The sequence below is a fragment of the Quercus lobata genome, chromosome 4 (genome assembly GCF_001633185.2).
Source record: "Quercus lobata isolate SW786 chromosome 4, ValleyOak3.0 Primary Assembly, whole genome shotgun sequence".
Classification (NCBI taxonomy): domain Eukaryota; kingdom Viridiplantae; phylum Streptophyta; class Magnoliopsida; order Fagales; family Fagaceae; genus Quercus; species Quercus lobata.
In genome coordinates, this window is record NC_044907.1 from 9,954,185 (window position 1) to 9,978,343 (window position 24,159).

The following is a 24,159-nucleotide window of genomic DNA, read 5'->3' on the forward strand; positions in this document are numbered from 1 at the left end:
ATCAAAATAAAATAATATTATATTGGAACCAACTACAACTAAAAATAAAAGTATTATGAAAAAAAAGTTACATTTACAATATTTTTCACAATATTTTCATAATAAACTATATGTGATAAATTGTTACTAATTTTTATTTAAACTTGTCAATGAAATTATTTTTTTTTGCCTACCAATAATAACCTTCTACTTATGATTTTTTTGTGAAAATGTTATAGATATAACATTTATTTTGTGAAAATGTTAAGACATTTTGTTGTTGTCATAATATTTTCACAACTATTGAAGTGTCAATTCTTTATCAGTCAAAATAAAATATAACAAAATTATATATAAATGTATTATGAAAATGTTGTACCATTATGTTGAGTTTCTATAATTTTTTTTTTTATTTAGTCAACTTTGTTAAGTCAAAATTACTGTTTCACATATAATTTTCTTGGATTGAGTTTTTGCATTTTTTATTATATTTTTATTTTCACATACCATTTTAAGTAAAAACACATAGTTTTACACCCAAAAATAAATAATAAATAAAAACTTATGGTAAAAACATTTTTCATCCTTTATGTTTGGGGTAGTTCACAATTTCTCCTTACACTTTAAAATCAAGCAATTTTTCACTTAATATTTTGGAAAAGAGCAAATATGTCATATTGTTATTCTCTCAGTTAAACCGTAATTAAAGCTTATAATTCTTAAAATATTTTATTGTGTAATGTCTAAAATACTACCACTAAATTTTAACATCCCAAAAATTTTCTTCACCCAAGATGTTTTATTTATTGTGTAATGTCTAAAATTTTCATTGTATAATTCTTAAAATACGCATTTTGAGTTTTAGATAGTAGTAATGTTTAAAAAATTGGAATCTTTCACCCAAGATGTTTTATCTATTGCCTAGAGAACATTGATTCTTTAGGTTTAAATCTTTGAAACTTATAATTTATCTAATGGAAAATTCGATGACACATGCCTTTTATTATCTTTTTTTTTTTTTAGAAATGATATGTCTACAATATTTCTACAACATTTTTACAACAAATCCTAAGTGGCAAGTTGTTACTAGTTGTTATTGTTGGGGTAAAAAAGTAATCTTAGCGTTAGTTTGAAATTTGAACCAATAACAACTATCAACCTGTGATTTGTTGTAAAAATGTTGTAGACGTAGCATCTTTTTTTTTTCTTTTTCTTTTCTTGCTTAAAATGGGTGTTCATTAAAAACTTAGTAAGCTAAACATTGCACCTAAACTCATATAGATAAAGATGAAAGTACTAATGTCAAAATTTTCATTGTGTATGGTTGAAGGCATTTGATGAAAAGTTTCAATTTTAGCATATGACATCATTCATTACAAAAATTTAAATATTGTGACAATATCTTAGTAAAACCGAGTTTCTTATTATTGGAAGATAATGATATTTGTTATCATTCTTAATTTTTTTTTTTTTTTTGAGTGGATATTGTCTTTAGCAAATAAGTACTAAGAAACCTATAATAAAATAGATATTCATATGTTAAATAGCTACCCTAACTTTATGTGTGATCAAAATTTTTATACTAATGAGATTAATTTTGTATGACATACATTTTTTATGTATATAATTTCATACTTCTTCAAATAGAAATTTTATCTTAATTTTCTCACCCTCTTCTAAAGTGTCATATAAAATCAAGATTCAATTTCACCAATTTAATGGGATCCGCTTTCATAGAATTGATGAGGCTCGTATGGGAATATTAATTATCCAAGATAAGGAAGGGAAAATGATTGCCTTAACAAGCTTGATAATAGTGATGCCACCAACCATGCATTGATAAGCCATGGCTGCAAGAATGATAGTGCACTGTGTAAGGGACATGGTCATAAGGGAAGCAGTACTTGAAGGAGATTTAGCCACTGTCATCAAAGCTGGGACACATAGTCAAAGTCTTGAAGATAGGGTGTAAATGAACAAAATTGTTTATGTTAAATTAAACTCAAGCCTAAATTTAGACTCGACTTTAAATGCAATTTGTAGTCATGTTAAATTAATTAATATTTCGTGAATAAGCTCAAGCTTATTCAATAAGCAAATGAACCGAATTTAAACATACTTGTTTGGTGATAAGCTCTAACTTGGTTCATGCTCAAAATAAAATTAAATAATAAACAAATTTAAACTCTAAATATTTGGTTTCGCTTGGCTTGTTTACAACCCTATTAAAATATACATAAATTGATGTAAAGGCTCTAGACAAACACAACTTGGTCTTGGTACACGTTAAAAGAAAGAAAAAAAAATAGCAAGGCACATGCACTAGCAAGTTTAGCTAAAGATTTATAGAGGGGATGAAAACATGTATTGCTTCATTACTTGCACTAGTAGAGCATATTATGGCTTCTAATTTAGCCATGGTTTGAGAAATAAAATATCTACATTGATTCTTTCTTTTTCTGTATTTTTAAAGTGCTCTAATTTTATATCATTTTTTTAATATAATTTAAACCACTTCTTGATCAATTAAAACTACTTTAATCTCATTTAAAAGTGTTTTGAATCCATTTAAACCCTACAATCCATTTAAAATTATCTAAATTTTCACATCAAAATTTGATATTAACTCAAAGATAACTGTGGGGCCCGGCCCAGAAATAATGGGCTATTCCAAATTCAAGCCCGTCCGAGGAGCGTCCTGTCCGAAGGGAAACCACGTATGAAGCATTACTCAATCCCAATAAACGCCAAGGAAACCTGTCCGAGGAGTAACTCCTCCTCGGACCTCACGAAGCCCATACGAGGATCTCTTCCCAGCCACTTCAGTTCATCCTCCCAACATATAAAATGAATAAAATCCAAAATATCCCATGGAGAGCTACCACCACATTAATTGCGCCCCAACCACCCTCTTGGCCGCATTAATGAGGAAATGACCCCTGAACAGTACCGCCTTGGCCTCTGCAACTCACATGGGGAGAGATGAAGGCGTCTGATGGGACAGCCACTCAAGTAGGTGCTTAGATAGTCAACAAGTGTAGGGTTGAGATGAGAGAAGGGAACTATATAATGTAATGGAGTCCCTTAGAGAAGGGGACGAAAAATTCTGTATGAGGAACTAAAGAAATAAACTTATACGTGAGAGATCCATTTTCGTGTCTTTATTTTCTGCAACCATATTGCCCATGCATCAAACTAAATAGACTCGCTGAGGCCAAGTTCTTTGACCCATCCTCTACAAATATCTATTGTGGGTTGCGCTTTGGGCCAGGGCCTGATCAATCGAATTTGGACCAGGAAAATTGTGCAACTACAATAACCTTCAATGAATTTTTTTCTAAAAATGCAACAGTTCATTTTCAATATATTTTCATAATGAGTTTAAAATTTACAAACATTATTTTATTTCATAAAAAATAAAACCATTGTATCATAATAAAAAGAAGTCACGTTATAAAGTAAAAAATTAAATATATAAAAATAGGCTAACCATCTACCATCTTATTTTTTAAAATTAAAATGTATGTCAAAAGTATTGTGGCTCAATTAATTGGTGTCTCCTCATATTTCCAAGATATATAAGGTCAAAATTTCACCTCTCCAATATAACTATCAAATTATCAAAAAATAAAAAATTTATGAAGTAATCAAGAGTCATAATATACCAAATATTATGCTTGTATGTTTTTTCGAAGTTGAAAAAAAAAAAAACAAAAAACAAAACCAAACATGCTTCCAATTCAATTTTTTTTTTTTTTTTGTAGGTAATAATGATATTGTATGTTTTTTCGAAGTTGAAAAAAAAAAAAAACAAAACCAAACATGCTTCCAATTCAATTTTTTTTTTTTTTTTTTGTAGGTAATAATGATATTTTATTTTTAAAAAAATACAAAGAAAGAATATGAGGTGCTCATAATTTTTTTTTTTTAAAAAAAAGAATAAAAAAAATCTAAGGTGTATATTGGTTGACGTATACCATATGATTCTAGACATAATTACAGTCAATATTTTTTAAAACAAATTATGTAATGTATTATAAACCCGGTTTAAAATACTAATATTATTATTTTTGTATGTGTTCTAATAAGTATTATTGTTTATTAAAAAAAAAAGTTCTTAATAAAATCAAAGAGCAATCTATTTGGATCCCAAGACATCCAATGAAATAATATCCCTACAAAATGCTAAATTAAACATTTAATAGGAATGACTCTCTATAGTGAAACAACAAGGGCCGTTCGGTAAGAGATTTCTATTAATGTTATTTAAGTTTTGTGAAAATATGTGTAGGTAAAAAAATGTGTAAAAATACATGTTGTGGTATTTAAAAAACTTTTTTTTTAATATAAACATCATTGCCAAACGAGACCAAGTATGCAATTAGTTAAAAGCCCGCTATAATATAAACTAAATAAATGAAGTAACGAGAGAGACACCACAGAAAGTTGATGGCTTGTTTGGAAGTTAAAAAAAGGAGGGGGAGTAGAGTAGAGGGAGTGAGGGAGAGTAATTTAATTACCTTGTTTGAAAGTTTTTTAAGGAAGAAGGGAGAGGGGTTTGGAGGGGTTTCAAATACCTTTAACCCCTCATTTTTAATTCCCCCAAATTGGAGAGATTTGGAGGAAGAGTAGAGTAGATAAATTATTAACTAAATGAATTCCCTAATTTACCCTTTTTAAATTAACAAAATTACGAACTTATTCTATAAATAATCTTTCCTGAGAAAATTTAAGGTAAATGAAAAAAAAAAAAAATGAAACAATTTTCCATTTAGTTTTTTTTTTTTTTTTTTTTTTTTTTTAATTTTCCTTGAGCTTTCTCTACAAACAAACAGGATTTAGAAACGAACCTGGTTTGGTTTAGGAGGAGTTTTGTTGCGGCGGAGGATCTCGACGAGTGGGACCACGAAAAACGAAACAATTTTCCATTTAGTTTTTTTTTTTTTTTTTTTTTTAATTTTCCTTGAGCTTTCTTGGCAAACAAACAGGATTTAGAAACGAACCTGGTTTGGTTTAGGAGGGGTTTTGTTGCAGTGGAGGATCTTGACGAGTGGGACCACAAAGGCTAGGGTTTTACTAGAGCCGGTGGTGGCGTCGACGGCAACGTCTTTGTAGCTACAGAGTAAGGGGATTGTGGCAGCTTGGACCAACGTGTAGAACTCGAAGCCGGCTTGGGTTAGGGCTTCAAGAACCGGTTCGGAGAGTGAGGTTAAGATCGGAGAAGCACGTTTTGGTTAGTGCGTTGCTCTGGTTGGGGGAGACGGAATCCATGGATTCCGAGAGCTAATGTCGTTTCTATGAAATTCTGTTTTTTTTTTTTTTTTTTCCTCTACTTGTGCTCGTGTTTGGTTGCTTAGAAAATGTGGAAAAGAAATGAGAATTTGGATTTCAGTTGGAGTTTGAAAAAACCTACTAAATTAGGCACTGTTTAGTTTTTATTAATACTGTTATGAACACTTTGTTTTCAAAACAGTTGGATTTTGACTGATAATGATTTGATTTTACGAGATTAGGAAGCTAATCTGTATCAAGCTTTTTTTTTTTTTTTTTTTTTTGGGTATGATATGTAATAATAGAATTTTTAGATACGCGTTTGTATGTATGAACTGCACTAGTTGTTGAAAATCGTGGTTTCGTGTTTATATTCTAAGATTTGGATGAATTATAATCAGGTTCAAGACTTTATAAAACTGATAAATTAATCATAGACTAATGTTGTAAGTCCATTTTCAAATAGAGGTAAATTTGTCTATTTAAATCATTTCCTCTCTTCTCCATCCTAATTTTTAAAATATCTAAATAAGAGGAATGGCTAATTACTCCATTCCCCCTTACTAATTTTAAAACATCCAAATAAGGTAGAGGATAACCATTATCCTCTACTCTCCTCCCCACTACTCCCTTCTCCTCTACTCCCCTCTAAACTTCTAAACAGACCATGAGTTGAGACTTGGGACTGAAAAGAGTGGATTAGGATTCGGTACAATACTTCAATCATTTATAAATTTTTTTTACCTTTCACATTTTTAATTTTTACTTTTTACTTTTTTTAACTTTTTTGAATTAATAGTTAAAATTAAAATTTTTTTTTTTACGATTATTAATCTTAATTATTTATAAAAATTGCATAAGATATAACACCCTAAATGTTGCAACTGATCTCTGTCCGAAAAGAGTTACTCTGTTCTGTGAAAAGTTCAAGAAAACCGACGTGTTTCGTTTTTTCTTTTTTTTTTTCTTCTTTTGTTGTCACGTTACTTCACGCGGTGTCAAAAGTCAAGATTGACAGCTTTAATTGGTTGCTTTTTTTCCACATCATATGGAATCCAGCGCTCTGCTCATGACCAATAGAATGCAGCCAAAGGAACTCAAATGATTAATGTCGGTAGGAAGTTTCGAGCATAATTTGCATCAGTGGATATACGGATTTTTTTTTTTTTTTTTTTTGCTAATAGGATATACGGAACCTTAGTTCTTAAAAGCTATTTACCATAAATCTATTATATAATTCCATTGGATTCTAATTAGTAATTACAATATACCCTTGTGTAAAGTGGCATCTAAAATAAAGATTCAATTATTCAAATTCTTCAATTTAATGGGTCCTCTTTCGTGGAACTAATGAGGCTGGTATTGGAATAATTATCCGAGATAATAAAATGAAGAAAAAAATGGTTACCTTGACAAGCCTGCCATAACCATGATATCAAATTATTATTTGTAGTTTATTAACAATATAAACAATTTATTCGTAGTAAAAATTTATAAATTTGTGAATGATTAAACAATTTTTAATCATGGTTTTATTATATATTGAAAAATAATAGGTCAATTAAATAGGTCGTGAACAAGCTCGAGCTTGTTCAATAAGCAAGTGAACCAAACTTGAATATATAATCTTGTTTAGTGATAAAATACTAACTTGGATTATATTCAAAATAAAATTAAATAATGAAAAAATTTGAACTTTAAAAATTTAACTTAGCTCGGCTCGACTAATCATATTATATATAATAAAAGTTGGGCTTAGACGTTGTGGTTGCGCCACGTGGCTTCACCATATTGCAGAAATTTTATTAAATTTTTAGATTTTTAAAGAATTAAAAAGAAATAGTATACTATTAAGACTCTAATTCATTCTTATCATTAAAAAAAATTAGATTAACATTATTTTTTTATTTGTTAGGATATATTTCTTAAATTAAGCGATAATATTTAACATGCAAAAATTTAATTTGGATAATATATATCATCTAATTAACATTATTTTTTTATTTGTTAGGATATATTTATTAAATTAAGGGATAATATTTAACATACAAAAATTTAATTTAGATAATATTTATCATTTAAATTTTCAAAATTTTAATTCTACTCTAATTAAAAGTCTATTTTAAAAAATTTCTAAATTTAAATCTCATCCCACGTTTTTGTTTTTTCTATTTTCCTCAAGTTGATTATTAATGGATAAGTAAAATCCAAATTCTTTAAGAGGTAATTAATATAAATCTATCTCATAAAATAGTATATATCTTCATTAATTTGATAATCTTTATCTATGCCAAAAAAACAGTATATATCTCCATTAATTTGATAATTTTTATGTTGATGACATTTAAAAAAAAAAAAAAAACTATTAGAAGTCTGAGAAATTCGCTTTTTCTAGGGTATTATTTCTATTCGATTTGGATGTTTCTATTAATAATGTCGCTCACATTCTGTTCTATTTATAAAGCTTTTGTTACTCACATTACGTCGATTTATTGTAATTTTACTCAGAATATACTTCTTTTAATCTCTTCCTTTTACTTCAAAATCTGCCTAGCAATTAGCAATTTTGTTTATAGTGCTCTTAATTCATCATATTTGAGAAAATTTGCTCGCTTTAATGGTGTAATCGCTGGGATGATCATGAAAGTAATTAATTTGTTGAACCACAGTGGTTGAGATTTTTTTTTTTCTTTTACCGATTCATTTGATAGTATAGTTTTTCTTTTTATTAAATTTGTCATTTTTGCAGGTTGTCTTTCATCATCTAAATGTTTAACTAGATATCAATTTTTGCATCATTTATATATAAAAAATATATATATATATATATATATATATATATCAACCACGTTCTCTTTCTCTCTTTTTTATTTATTTATTTTTTATTAGTGTTACATTGATTCTTCATCTCAAAGATGAGGCTTTCATTGCTACTATGGACAGGTACGTATCTCATGCAAGCATATATGAACTTAAATTGTCTTTCAATGTTTTGAATGCTTTATTATTTTGCTACGTGTGATTAGGCTCAAAAGTATATGCTTCATTATTTTTCTAGATCATTTAAATACGCTAAAACTAAGTTAATAGGATTTATTTTATATAATTTATCAAACAAAATGAAATAAATTTTGTCAAGTATGATTTATTCATGTTGTTCCCTTTTTACTTTTTATTTGTATTTTGAATATCAGCATTTATTTATGTAAATTGTGCATAGAATTGTGTACCCTTTTGCAACATTAATTAATATTTTTTTTGCTAATTATTAGTATAATTTTCTTCATTAATCTTTTTATATTTTTGGTTTTAAATTGCAAATATTTGGTCCATCATTATAAAATAGGTTTTTTTTTTTTTTTCCTTGCAATTATGGAACTTATTTGACTAAAGTAGTAAAATCAAAGTGGAAATGATAGCTTTGTATAGAAAAAAATTTATTTTAAAGCCTGGTATTAAATGGTCATAGACTCATATGCGATTTTGCAATCTATAAGGTTCAATTTTTTTTTTTTTAAAACTCGGTTTAATTTGTTTCTTGATTTTGTTTTATAGGTTTGTCATAAAAGATTCCAAACATCCTAAGAAAGGTGTGTAATCTATATGTAGAGCTCTGCAATTTTTTTTTTTTTTTTCATTTACGCGTAGTGTCTCTCTTACAATTCAAACTATTTATTTTCTTTTTGTTTCTCAAATAAATTTTGTATTATATGAATTTATGTATAAAATTGTGCAACGTACACGAAGCAAAAATTATGATAGGTTCTATAGTTAGAACAAATTAAAGGTTATTATTCTTCGAATAGTTTTATCTCTTAAAAGTGGCCAATTTTTATAATACTAAGTCTAAAGATTTTAATAAAGAACAGTGACGAAGAAGAATAAGGATAGTCTAAAAACATAGTGTACAAATAAGTATTCAAAGGTTTTCCAAAGGAAAAAAAAATACTTCTAACATTTTTTAATCATTGATATTATTTTTAAAAATACTTCAAGTCAGTAACAAATTAGTACTTATTTTGTTATAATAATTATTAAAATATATGATTATTTATACATATATTTTATAAGATTTTTCATAAAACCGTGCAACGCACGGGCATATAACTAGTTTATAATAAAAGTTGCACAAATTGATGTTAAGGCTAGATATAAAACTTGATATACATTAAAAGAAGAGATAATAGCACAGGATATGTACAGATGTACTGGTAAGATTAGCTAAAGATTTATAAAGGGGATGAAAACATGGAATGCTTCATTACCTGCTCTAGCAGAGTGTATTATGGCTTCTTGATTTAGCCATGGTTTGAGTAATAATATATCTTCATTGATTCTTCTAAAATAATAAAAAATAATCTAATTTTATGTCATTTTTTTAATAATTTAAACCACTTCTTTGTCAATTGAAATTACTTTAAGCCCATTTAAAAGTGTTTTTAATCCATTAAAACCCTACAATTCATTTAAACTTTTCATAAGAGGTTCAAATTTCACCTCCTCAATATAACTATCAAATTATTGAAAAAAACAAATGAAAATTTATGAAGTAAACAAAAGTTATAATCTACCAAATATTATGCTTGTATGGTTTTTCCGAAGTTAAAGGGAAAAGAAAAATGCGGCCATGTCAAATTTTTTATTATTATTATATTTATATAATAATGACATCTTATCATAAAAATCCAAAGAAAGAATATATGGAGTTGGCTGGATGACGTATACGACAAATTTTATTTAGACGAATTACATAGCCAAGTTCTCAATAAAATCTAAGAGCGAAGTAGGTCTATTTGGATCCCAATACATCCAATGAAATAATAGCCTAACAAAAGTAGGTAGATTTCAAAATATTATTTTTTTTGCAAAATATTCTAAAATATTCTAGCATCATATACCTTTCCTTGTCCTAAGAGCATCCACATCCGGATCTCAAATCCTATCTTATTTTACCATCCCAAAAAACTACTTTATTACTTATACCATACCATTTTTCAATATACCCAACATCCCAACTTTTATTTTCCTATCCTACTCATTAAAATAATATTTTTACACAATAAAATAATATATCCTTAATCCCAAATAAAAACAAAAACCCAATACCCAAATAACCTCTGCAACCAACTGCTGCTACCACCACCACGAAGAACATATCCAAACTATTCGTTTTCTTGAAACCCCAGAAACACCAGCCACAAACTCATGGCCATCCAAACCCAGAAACCCATAGATTAACAAAATTAAAATCAAAATCAAACCCATAGATTAACCCAAAACTCCAAACCCGCCGATCCTCAGCCCCAGAGCCACCACAACCCACCACGACCCGCCACGATCCACACCGATTCAAAAAAATCGGACTCCATTTCCAAATCAATCGAGCCAACACACACACACACACAAACGATTCACAAACACCGAAACAAACCCAGCAAACAAACCCATCGGAAAAAGGTGGAGACCCACCCTCTGCCCAAACAAACCCAGCAAACACCGAAACCCACCATCAAACCCATCGGAACAAATCCCCCAACCCATCGAAAAAATTCACAACCACCGGACCTAAATCCAACCACCCAACGCCAACCCAAACACCACCCAAACGCCACCCAAATCCGACCCAAACCCAGCAAACCCATAGCAACTCAACCAACCAAACGCCGGCCACCAAACCCAGAAACCAGCCACCATGTCAACACCACCAAACGCCGGTCTCTATGCCGAGCTCCACATCGGTCTCCACGCCGATCTCCACCGCGCTGACTTCCAACCACCACGCCCATCGCAGCCGCGCCACCAGCCTCACCACCACGCCAATCTATAAATCCGATCAGGCGTGAGCTCCGATCTGGCTTGGTGATTTGGCGTGAGCTCCAAGAGAGAAGCTTCAAAATGGCGAGAGAGAGAGGGGATGAGAAACAGAGAAGGAAGAGAGAGAAAAGAAAGAGAAAAAATGAGAGAGGAGAGAGAAATTACCGGGTTTTAAAACGGTTTGAGAGTATTAAAAAATTATTTTTTTTATACCATTCAGCTACAGTACCATCTTACATTTGAGATGGTACTGTAGCTAAATCCCAAATTTGGCATTGGCATATTGCATATAGCCTTCCCATTGTTGAGTAGCTTTGGGGCTTAAATGTCAAATGTTTCTAACATTTGGCATATACAAGTCCCACTGCTGATGCTCTAAGCATGCTCCAGATAATTTCAAAAGCTAGATAAAGTTTCGTACCTCAATTATTGCCATAAGCTAGATAGTGAACAACAAGTATGCAATTAGTTGTTATGTGAAAGTTCAAGAACTCTAGTTAAGTGTTTCTTACTGTTTTGATTTCTTCTTTTGCTTTCTCAAATGGTGGTCTGGCTGTGTATTCTTTGCGATTGCAAAGATGATATTAAGAATAAAGTTACACAAAGAATATTGAAGGGTGCCAAGCTCCACGGCTTTATTGATAGAAAGAAATCATATAAATAAGAGTATTCACATTATAGTTTTCTTAAATATTTAGCTAAACTAATTTAAAAAACTCTATTTTTACTAGTTTAGCTATCTATTATATTCACATACATAAATCAAGCTCAATACTTTATCAACATTAAAATTTAATGTAATAAGAATAGAGGCTCATTATATGTAGAGGTGAATCTATCCTTTTTAAAAACTTTAGTTAATTTAATAAAACTGATGCATGTTTGTTTAAGTTGATTTTAGATAAATTTTTGTTAAAATATTAAATTGGTGAGGCTAAATGAGAACCCTTTTACCAAAAAAGTAAAAGTCCAAGAGCCAAATTCAGGACATGTTTGATTGCCAAGAAAATACATATCGAAATGATAAGATTTTAAGTTGTCCTATTGAATTTCTTAGAGACTAAACAAGAACTAAATACACTCCAATATAAAAATTAAAAAAACATTAGCACAATGCTTCCAAGTCCATTACGAATAAGAAAACTAAACCCCCAGATGCATCTGCTTGATTGGGAAACACAATTGATAATATCCAGTAGCATCCAATAATAACTTTGATGCGTAATAGTAATATAAAAATAAACTAATAATGCTACCAAATCAACTAGTTTTTTTAGTGCTGAGACTTGCTAAAAACTAAAAATGAAAACAAAATATACAATTTTTTTTTAAAAAATCTAAACCAAACAACCCCTAAGATTTGCACGATCTAAATCAATTTTACTTCACGTGGTTTCAAAAGTCAGGTTCCAAAAGTTAACAGAAATGAAAGCTTGACTGCTTTATTAAAGCTCACAAATAGTAGGAAGAATTGATACAAAGTGAGAAAAGATACAAAACGAAACACGCCAAGATTGACTGCATAATTGGTTTTGCTTTATTCATTGGGTGGGGCTCTGCTCATGACTTTTGCTTCCATTTCATATGGAATCCAGCCAAAGGAACTCAAATGATTAATGTCGGTAGGAAGTTTCGAACATAATTTATATCAGTGGATGTTAGGAAGTTTCAATTGGATTCTAATTGCAATATACTTTCGTGTAAAGTGACATCTAAAATAAAGATTCAAATGCTCCAATTTAATGGGACTCTCTTTCGTGTAACTGATGAGACTGGTCTTGGAATAATTATCCGAGATAATAAAAGGAAGTAAAAACGATTGCCTTGACAAGCCAGATAGTAGCAATACCACCTACCATTATATCAAATTATTATTTATAGTTTATTGGCAATATAAATAATTAATTCGTAATAAAAAATTTATAAACTTGTGAATGTTAAAACAAATTTTAGTTATGGTTTTTACTATGTATGGGAAAAGAATAAGTTACTTAAATAAGTTGTAAATAAGCTCAATCTTATTAATAAGCAAATAAACCAAACTTGAGCATATAATCTTATTTTGTGATAAGCTCTAATTCGGATTATGTTTGAAATAAAATTAAATAATGAAAAAAAAATTGAACTTTAATGGCTCATTTAGTACATGTGTTTAAATATATATTTTCGATTTTTAAACAACATTATACGTATTTCTACACACTTTTTCACCCACATATATTTTCAAAAAATACAAACAATATTACTAGAATAACATTATCAAACGGCCCTAAATATTCGGCTTAGCTCAACACGACTTGCTTATAATAGAAGTTGCACAAGCTGACAGTGAGGCTCTAGACAAATACAGCTTGGTATACATTAAAAGAAGAGAAAATATCATAACGCATATGCAGAGGTACTAGCAAGATTAGCTAAAGATTTTTAGAGGGAATGGAAACTTGGATTGCTTCATTAGTTGCTCTAGTAGAGCGGATTATGGCTTCTGATTTTGCCATGGTTTGAGTAATAATATATCTTCATAAAATCGTTTTAATAATAATAAAAAGTGATCTAATTTTATGTCACTTTTTTTTTTTTTTTTTTTAATTTAAACCACTTCTTTGTCAATAAAACTACTTTAAGCTTATTTAAAAGTGTTTTCAATCAATTTAAACCCTACAATTCATTTAAATTTATCTAAATTTTCTCAACAAAATTTATTATTAACTCAAATATAACTGTGGGGACCGGCCCAGAATAACAAGTTAGCTGGGCCTTGGGCCCGTCCGAGGACCATTCTGTCCGAGGAGACGTCGCGGCCCATAATCCATTCCCAAGCCAACTGGGGCGAAGAAAACACGTCCAAGGAGTAACTCCTCCTCGGACATTCCAAAGTCCAGGTCAATGATGCATCTCAGTTATTGTAGCCCCCACTCCAAACACGTAAAAAGAAACAAGGCTCAAAATATCCCAACAAAGGCTGTCACCACCACATTAAATGCACCATAACTACTCTCCTGGCCGCATTAATGAAGAGAAGACCCCTGAACAGTATTACCTTGGTCACTGCAACTCACAAAGAACTGGTAAGGGCGTCTGATGGGACAGGTGCTCAAGTGGGGGTTTGGATGATCAACAAGTGTAGGGCCCATATGATAAAAGAGGGCCTATATAATATGTAAGAGTCCCTCAAAAGAAAGGGACGAAAAAAGAGGGGAGAGAAGAGAGAAAAGTAAGGATTCATTGTATGAATGCATGGCCATGAATAAAATTTCCACTTTCACATCCATTTTCTTGATTCACGTTTCTACATCTGCTAAGAACATGCAACGAACCGTCTAAGTCAACTGGAACCGAGTTCTTCAGCCCATACTCTACAAAATTCATTGTGTGGGACTTCTTGGGCTAGGGCCTGACCGTCCAGGACCGGGTTAACCAAAATCATGTCCCTACAATTGGCGCCATCTGTGGGAAGAACTAAGGTATCAGCTAGCACAACGGTCGAGCATGGCAGAACTAGGTCCACTCTAGGAGAATCCTCACTAGGCTAACTCTCAACAGACACAACCCATTGAGTCCCAGAGGCAAAATAACCCTGCTAACCCAAGCGGCAGAGGGAATCGTGAGGGAAGCGTGCATACTATCCAGACGAGCCAGAGTCACACCCAGATAGGTAGTCACGTATCCTAGAGGCGAAATAGTCATCAGGCCATGCAGCGAGAGATAGATGACCTGAAGAGGAAATTACGACGTGTGCAGCGAAAACGATCTCCCTCTAGCTCAAGTGAGTCCTCTAATGGGAAGGATGCGAGTTACCGACGGAGGTCAAGGACCCCCCCAAGTGAAACATTTTCTTACGAAAGGGAACCACGCCCTATACGGAAGTATGAGAGCCCATCCAACAAGGGTTCGGGAAATGATGCTATGAAGAGGGCGCTAGACCAAATTTCAAGGTCACCCTTCATGTATAGAATCGAAGGGGCTAAGCTGTCTCGACGCTTCAACCAACCAGCGTTCGCCATCTATAATGGCCGAGCAGACTCGGTAGAGCACGTGAGTCAGTTTAACCAAAAAATGGCTATCTACTCGCAAAATGAAGCCCTGATGTGCAAAGTCTTCCTATCCAGCTTGGGACCAATGGCGATGAGGTGGTTCAATAGCCTGAAGACAAATTCCATGAGCTCGTACAAGCAGCTCACTCAGGCTTTCTGCTCTCACTTTATTACAAATACCAGAGTCCCTCGACCCCTCAGTTCGCTATTGTCCTTATCCATGCACGAGGGAGAAACCCTGAAAGCATATTCGGACAGATATTGGGAGGTATATAACGAATTAGATGACAACCATGATGATGTTGCTATCAGCACATTCAAAAGCGGTCTCCCCACCGAGTATGGCTTAAGGAAATCTCTCACTGGTAAACCAGTTGCCAACGTTCATCAGTTGATGGATAGGATTGACAAGTACAAAAGGGTGGAGGAAGATCAGCTGCAAGGAAGGGGAAAGGAGAAGATCATTCCCCCTAAAGCAAATGATTTTAGGTCGGAATGATATAACCATAACCAGCCGAGGAGAGATTTTTCGCAATAGGCTGGACAGAGTAACATGCAAACGGTGAATGCCGTGTTCAGGGAGCCAGTACAGCAGGTGCTGGAGAAAGTAAGGAACGAGCCCTACTTCAGATGGCCGGGAAAGATGGCTGGGGACCCTTCCAAACGTAACCAGAACCTATACTGCCACTATCATCAGGACCATGGGCATACCACTGAGGATTGCAGGAATCTATGGAATCACCTAGATCAGTTGGTTCGAGGAGGGAAGCTACGTCATCTTCTGCACCCCTCGAGTGGCCATCCCGGTCAAGCAATGCAAGAGTCTCGAAAGGATGTGTCATTAAGACCCCCCACCGGAACGATACATGTTATCCTTGCCGCACCATGAAGAACTGGACCACCCCCTTCCAGGGTACTGGCTGTTAGTCGGCTCCCCTCCGAGGACAGGCAAAAGGAACCTAAAAGGTCTAAAAAGGGAAGCTCTTTGATACTAGGATTCTCGGACGAGGATAAGAGAGGAACTATCCAACCTCACGACGATGCCTTAGTGGTTACGTTAAGAATCGGAGGCTTCGATGTGAAAAGGGTGTTAGTAGATTTAGGAAGTGCAGTAGAGATAATGTACCCTGATCTATACAAGGGGCTGAACCTGAAGCCGAAGGATTTGACAGCTTATGACTACCCCCTTATCAGCTTCGAAGGGAGGACTGTTACGCCAAAGGGGCAGATCAGACTACCCATACAGACTGGATCAGAGGTGGTGGAGGTAAATTTTATCGTGGTTAATGCATACTCACCCTACACAGCGATAGTTGCCAGGCCATGGATCTACGCCCTGGAAGCCGTATCCTCCACACTTCACCAAAAAGTAAAATACCCATCCAGAGGTCAAGTAGAAGAGATTTGTGGAGATCAGGCCATGGCCAGGCAGTGTATGGTGGCCGCCATCTTACGTCTGTCCCATGCCGAGTCCTCGGCCCCAGGGAACTTATAGCAACCAGCCGCCTCGACAGGGCAAGACAATGAGCTAGTCGAGGAGATAAGGTGTGAAAGTTTAGAGAAATTCACTGTCAACAACAACCCGGAGAAATTTTTCCAGGTCGGCTCCGAGTTGCCTTCTCAAGAAAAAGAGGAACTGGTCGGATTTCTCAGAAGAAATGTCGATGTGTTTGCATGGGACGCTTACGACGCCCCGGGAGTTGATCCTAGCCTTATTTGTCACCACCTGAACGTTAACCCGTCTTCCACTCCGAAGAAGCAACCACCCCGACGCCCCTCAAAGGAACATGCTAGTGCCGTAAGAGACGAAGTTGCAAAACTGAAAAGAGCAGGGGCTATTAAAGAGGTCTTTTACCCCGAATGGTTGGCAAACACGGTGGTGGTAAGGATGAAAACAAGGAAGTGGAGAGTCTGCGTGGACTTCACGGACCTAAACAAGGCGTGCCCGAAGAACCCATTTCCCTTACCTCGAATTGACCGATTGGTGGATGCAACCGTGGGCCACCCTCGAATGAGTTTCCTGGACGCCTTCCAGGGCTATCATCAGATACCCCTCGCGTTAGAAGATCAGGAGAAGACGGCTTTCATGACACCCATCGGAAATTATCACTATAAGGTGATGCCGTTCAGACTAAAGAACGCAGGGTCAACCTACCAAAGGATGATGACCAAGATGTTCGAGCCACAGCAGGGCAAAATCATTGAGGTTTACATAGACGATATGGTTGTAAAAAGTAAAATGGTGTCCGAGCACGTGAAAGACCTTGAGATCATCTTTGCTATCTTAAGGGAGCACAAGTTGCGACTCAATGCTTCCAAATGTTCATTCGGGGTTGGGTCCGGGAAATTCTTAGGGTATATGGTAACCCACAGGGGAATAGAAGTAAGCCCCGATCAGATCAAAGCAATTAACAGCCTACAGGCTCCTCGGAATCCGAAAGAAGTGCAGAAGCTCACTGGCATGATCGCAGCATTAAACAGGTTCATATCACAATCAGCGGATCGATGTCAACCTTTCTACCTCTTGATAAATAAGTGGAAAGGGTTTGAATGGTCAGAGGATTGTGTTCGGGCCTTCCAGCAACTTAAGGAATACCTGTCACGACCACCCATCATGTCCAACCCTGAGGCAAGTGAGATACTGTTTGCATACGTCGCTGTAGCTCCCCATGCTGTAAGCCTGATACTGATACGGGATGATAATGGGGTGCAGCGACCGGTTTACTATGTGAGCAAATCATTACATGAGGCCGAGGTGTGATACCTACCTTTGGAAAAAGCAATTCTGGCGATAGTACATGCCACACGGAAGCTCCCTCACTACTTTCAGGCGCATACGGTCATCGTTCTAACCCAGCTTCACCTTCGAGCGGTGCTTCGAAGCGCCGACTACACAGGAAGGATCGCCATGTGGAGTGCGCTTTTGGGGGCCTTTGATATTAAATATATGCCCAAATCCTCCCTCAAAGGTCAGGTCCTCGCAGACCTGGTCGCGGAGTTTGCTGAGCCCTCTGTAGAAACAATAACCGAGAAGAAAGACATGGATGGAAAATCGGTTGGTACAATTTCAGCAGGGGGGACCTTGCATTGGAAGGTCTACGTGGATGGCGATGCCAACCAGAGAGGATCTGGAGTTGGGATAGTTTTAATATCGCCGGACGGTGCTGCCATTGAAAAATCACTAAGACTCGGGTTCTCGGCTACAAACAACGAGGCCGAGTACGAAGCCTTACTTCAGGGGATGACGATGGTTCAAATATTGGGTGGAAGGGTAATAGAAGCATTCTCGGACTCTAAATTGGTCGTCGGCCAAGTGATGGGTGAGTTGGAAGCTAGAGATGCTAGGATGCAAGAGTATCTAGGACAAGTCAAACGCCTACAGTCGAGTTTTGAATCCTTCAATCTGACACACGTTTCCAGGAGCGTAAATACCCATGCAGACTCACTGGCCACTCTCGCCATGTCCTCGGCGCATAATCTGCCGCGAATGATCCTTGTCGAAGATCTAGTCCAAGCAAGTCCCATTAGAAGAGACCCGGCCCAGGTCCATCAGATCAGAAAGAATCCCAGCTAGATGGATCCCATAAAAAACTTCCTCCAAAATGACATCCTATCAGAGGGAAAATTGGAGGCCGAGAAGATACGGAGGAATGCTCCTAGGTTCTGGCTATCGGAGGACCACAAACTGTATCGGCGCTCCTACTCTGGGCCATACCTACTCTGCATACATCCAGAAGAATCCGAGTCTTTACTTGAAGAGTTACACGAGGGGATTTGTGGAAGTCACACCGGAGAGAGGTCGCTAGCACACAGGGCACTCACCCAAGGATACTGGTGGCCGAACATGCAAAGAGAGGCTCAAGAATACGCTAAGAAGTGTGATCAGTGCCAGAGATTCACCCCAAATATCCACTAGCCCGGAGGGGTCCTCAACCCCCTCTCCAGCCCCTGGCCGTTCGCACAATGGGGTCTTGATATTGTCGGTCCTTTCCCCAAAGCTGCGGGGAACAAGCGATACATAATAGTTGGAACCGATTACTTCACCAAATGGGTGGAGGCTGAACCTTTGGCCAACATTAGGGACGTGGATGCCCAGAAATTCATCTGGAAAAACATCATTACCCGCTTCGGAACTCCACACACACTCATTTCGGACAACGGTATCCAATTCGACAGCAAGAACTTTAGGGAGTATTGCCGCGAGTTTGGGATCATTAACCGATACTCCACTCCCGCCTACCCCCAAGGAAATGGGTAGGTCGAGGCCGTGAACAAGGTCATAGTGAATGGACTGAAGAAAAGACTGGATGAGGCAAAGGGGAGATGGGTAGAAGAGCTCCCACACGTCTTATGGACCTATCGGACAACGCCGCGACGGTCAACCGGTGAAACCCCCTTTTTGATGACTTATGGGGCTGAGGCCGTGCTCCCAATCGAGAACAACTTTCCCACACTGAGGTCTAACTCATTTACCCCAAATAGTAACGACGAGTTATTGGGAAGAAGTCTAGACTTAGCCGAGGAAAGAAGGGAAAAAGCAACGATCCATATGGCCTATTATCATCAGAAGCTGAGACAAGGATATGATGCCAATGTTAAACTGCGATCTTTAGGTCCGGGTGATCTCGTGATGAGAAAGATTCTCAGCAGCGCAAAAAACCCCTCTTGGGGCAAGCTAGGGCCCAATTGGGAAGGACCGTATCGCATCACATCCGTGGCCGGGATAGGCACTTATTATCTAGAAGATTTGGATGAAAAAACTGTACCTCGACCATGGAATGTAAATAACCTAAGAAGATACTATTATTAATGAAAATGGCTTTGCCCATGTTTTGTTTCGTGATTATCCTGTGCCCACTAGTCTATTTCCAACTGTTCAAAGTTTTAAACAGAACCTAAGTCCTGCATGGCTCCTCGGACCACAGACTTAGGGGAAATTATCACTTATGACAACTGTTCAAAGTTTTAAACAGAACCTAAGTCCTACATGGCTCCTCGGACCACAGACTTAGGGGAAATTATTACTTATGCAATTTATTCAAGTTTTAAACAGAACCTAAGTCCTGCATGGCTCCTCGGACACACAGACTTAGGGGAAATTATCACTTATGGCAATTTATTCAAGTTTTAAACAGAACCTAAGTCCTGCATGGCTCCTCGGACCACAGACTTAGGGGGAATTATCACTTATGGCAACTGTTTAAAGTTTTAAACCGAACCTAAGTCCTGTATGGCTCCTTGGACCATAGACTTAGGGGAAATTATTACTTATGCAATTTATTCAAGTTTTAAACAGAACCTAAGTCCTGCATTGCTCCTCGGACACATAGACTTAGGGGAAATTATCACTTATGGCAATTTATTCAAGTTTTAAACAGAACCTAAGTCCTGCATGGCTCCTCGGACCACAGACTTAGGGGAAATTATCACTTATGGCAACTATTCAAAGTTTTAAACAGAACCTAAGTCCTGCATGGCTCCTCGGACTACAGACTTAGGGGAAATTATTGCTTAAGGGAAATCATTTCAAGGTGCGCGCGCAGTCTAGCATCATTGCAACCCTTATTCAAATTCGCTGCACGACATCCTTTTTTCTCGACCGTTTATATTTATTTATATCATTGCAAACGTTAAATAAAGGGATGGTACCAGCATACATCCATAGAAAACAAAGAGAACATTCTATATTAATATTCCGAGGTCAATACAAAGAGAGGTCCTTACAAAAGAATACAAAAAACAGGACGACTCTCATTCAAAAAAAAAAAAAGAGGGAAGTACAAAAATTAAAAGCCTAAAAGCTAAGCCTTAGCAGGAGGATCTTTCTTCTGCTCTGATTGCAGAGGAGGAGCCTCGGAGCTAGAGTACATGGCAGGATCCTTCGCTTTATCAAACACAGGGATGGCATCAGGCACCACCAAGTCCTGCTCAGAAGCTGCTTGGGCGCCATCAGGGTTCTCTCGGATCTCTTGAGGATAGAAGACATTCTCAGGCAGTCTCAGCGCTGAATCCGCAGGAATTCCTGCAGCATCAAGGGCGTGAGCCCATGAGATGCTGCAGTAGTCCCTGCACACCTCGGGGATTTCCTCGGATAGCCTGGCCTCCGTTTCTTGAATCCCGAGCTGATGAGAAGCTTTCTTTTCAGCCTCTGCAACCTCCCGGATCAGCTGAGCCTCTTCTTTAACCCGCCGTATCTCGTCTTCAGCTTTCTGCAGAGCGGCCTTAAGTACATTCTGCTTCTCAATAGCAAGACTGGTTTCAGTTACGTACAATTTCTGGCGCTAATCCTCTGCTTGGGTTTCAGCACTCTTTAGGCCAGCCTTCGCGCTCTTGCGCTGTTTCTCTGACTCTTTGAACTTCTCCGTCAGTTCAAAAATTTCTTGCTAGAGGGACCCCACGGTCTTCTCCACCTCAGTCCGAGATTGAACCTCAGCTTCAGCCAAGCTGCGGTTGCTGCGGCAGAACTCCTCAGCCACAAACACCTGCTGGGTGATCTGCCAACAAAACAAAACCGAAGTTAGGATAGAATGCAACAATGTTGATGGCTTAATAAAAGGGTGCAAGAATGGCTTACCATCGTAAGGTCCCTCTTAAGGGACAGAAAAAGCTCGGGCTGGAAGAACCGCCTGTAGGCCTCCATATCCCGAGGAAGGAGCACTGGCTGCTCCAGGGCCTCAGCTATGTAACCCGCTCTGCCCCTGTTGTACTCTCGAACCGAGGCAGTGTAGGGGATAGCAACCCCGTCTAGCTCCATCTTCGGACTCCATGCGCGGGGATTAACGCGCACCTCAGCTCGATTCTCCTCATCTCGGCTCTCCGTGGAGTTAGCCCTTTTACTCCTCTGTCCCCGAGTGGCTTTCTGCTGCTTGGCCGGGCGGGGGGCCACTTCACCTTCCTCAGGAACGTCAACCGGCCTTTTCTTTTTTAGGTCAGGGTTAACCTTGAGGCCAGGGTCGGAAGGAACCTGAGGGGCGGTTGGGGGAGGGTCCTGGGCTTGTGACTTAGCAGGCGCCTTTGAAGACTGACCCTTTCCTCGGCTGGACATTAGTTCTCGTAAAGATTTTCCCTTGCCAGCCATATTGCCTACTTCCTCGTTTGAAGAGTCATCCGAGCAAGTTATAATGACTGGAGCGCCAACCACGGAGTTTCGATCCTGCTCTCCTTCAGGGTCCAAGAGCTCAACTACGAGGGCTTTGTCAACCTCCTCTTTAAAATAAAACTCGTTTATTTCCTCCTCAAGGGAAAGACGAGATGATTTGGCCTCTTCCTCGGCTGGCACGGCGACTTCAAGGTCGTTTGGAGGCGGTTGCATGACCGGTGGAGGATCCTGAACTCCAGGTAGCACGACTGGCTTAAGATCTACTCGGGCCAGAAACTTAGGCTTGGACACGTCGATCCTAGCCAACCGGGGGCTACCAGCTCTAATGGCGTGGCCAATGGCTTGGAAAGCACGGGTTAGTGGTCGATAGCCCAAAACCAAATGACACACACGCAGCTGCCCGTCCTTGTGGACGTAAATTTCTGACCTTAAAAGATAATTTAGGGCCGGAACGTTCACGTGGCTCAGCCTGGGAGCAACCAAAGCTCTATCTGCAATACAGCCGAGAAGGAAATTAGAATTAAACTACAAAATTTGTGACAAGCAAAAAAGATAGTAAGTCTGAGGAGCTAAGCCCCTTCCCTAAAAGGATCGGGCCTAAAGGCGCCGCACCTGGAATTCCTGCCCGAGTTGGACAATGAAGACCATCGCTCCATTCTCCTGAGGCAATGAGGAAGTCATCCTTCATAGTCTTATTGGATATGGGGAGACAGGAGATTAGCCTAACCACCTCGGATTGAGATTTAAGGTAATATCCTCCATTCTCGACCTAGTGGCACTCGTACATGTGTACCACATCATGCCAGGTCAGACCCAGACCCATTCGCTCGTTCAAGACATCTATGCAGCCTAATACCCTGAACATGTTTGGAGCGCACTGGTGTGGTGTCAACCTATGGTGGAACAAGTAGTCCCGAGTAATCCTACGCATGGGAAGTGTCATTCCCCCTTGTATAAAGGCAACCATGGGAATGACCACTTCACCCACGTCTCTATCTAACAGTACTCCTTCTGGGGGACAGTACCGCAGAACCACCCCCTGCGGGATATGGTATTTTGCCCTAAAAGCCTCCATGGCAGCCGGAGTGTCTACTAGGTTTTTGAATCTACCCATCTAAGCTGAACTGGAGGAATGGAAATAAAGATCGAGGAGAAAAGTAAAATCTGAGGAGAAAATCGAAGCGACGAAGTGAACGGAACTTACAGATATCTTCACAAATGACCGGTGAGGTGATCGAAAATCTCTTCTAGGAAGGGCGCTTTGCAGAAACGATTGTGGAGATTTGAAGAACGGAGGTGCTCAAGGATTTCTGGGAGTTGGAGTTCTCTGGAGCTCTCTGTTCTAATGTGCGAATAAAAAAGAAAAAATGAGCCTCTCAGGCGCTTTATATAGCAGGAGGGAGAGATAAAAAATCCCTCCCGCTCACAAATTCAAGGAGCAATGCTGGCCGTCAGATCCACATCTCGCCGTTGGATGAAGGAGACATAAAGCTGTCTGGAGTAAATGGCCGCGCCTCGTAAATTGTGGCGCGTCAAAAGTAACCGCCCACGCGTGCGGACCAAGATTTCATCCGTTCCATCCTTTATAAATGTCAAAAACCCTGCTTTTCTCCTTGGAGGGAGATGAAAACCGGAGTTTTGAGGGGCTATTGTGGGGACCGGCCCAGAATAACAAGTTGGGTGGGCCTTGGGCCCGTTCGAGGACCATTTTGTCCGAGGAGACGTCGCAGCCCATAATCCCTTCCCAAGCCAACTAGGGCGAAGAAAACACGTCCGAGGAGTAACTCCTCGTCGGACATTCCAAAGTCCAGGTCCATGATGTATCCCAGTTATTGTAGCCCCCACTCCAAACACGTAAAAAGAAACAAGACTCAAAATATCCCAGCAAAGGTTGTCACCACCACATTAAATGCACCACATTAAATGCACCACAACTACTCTCCTGACCGCATTAATGAAGAG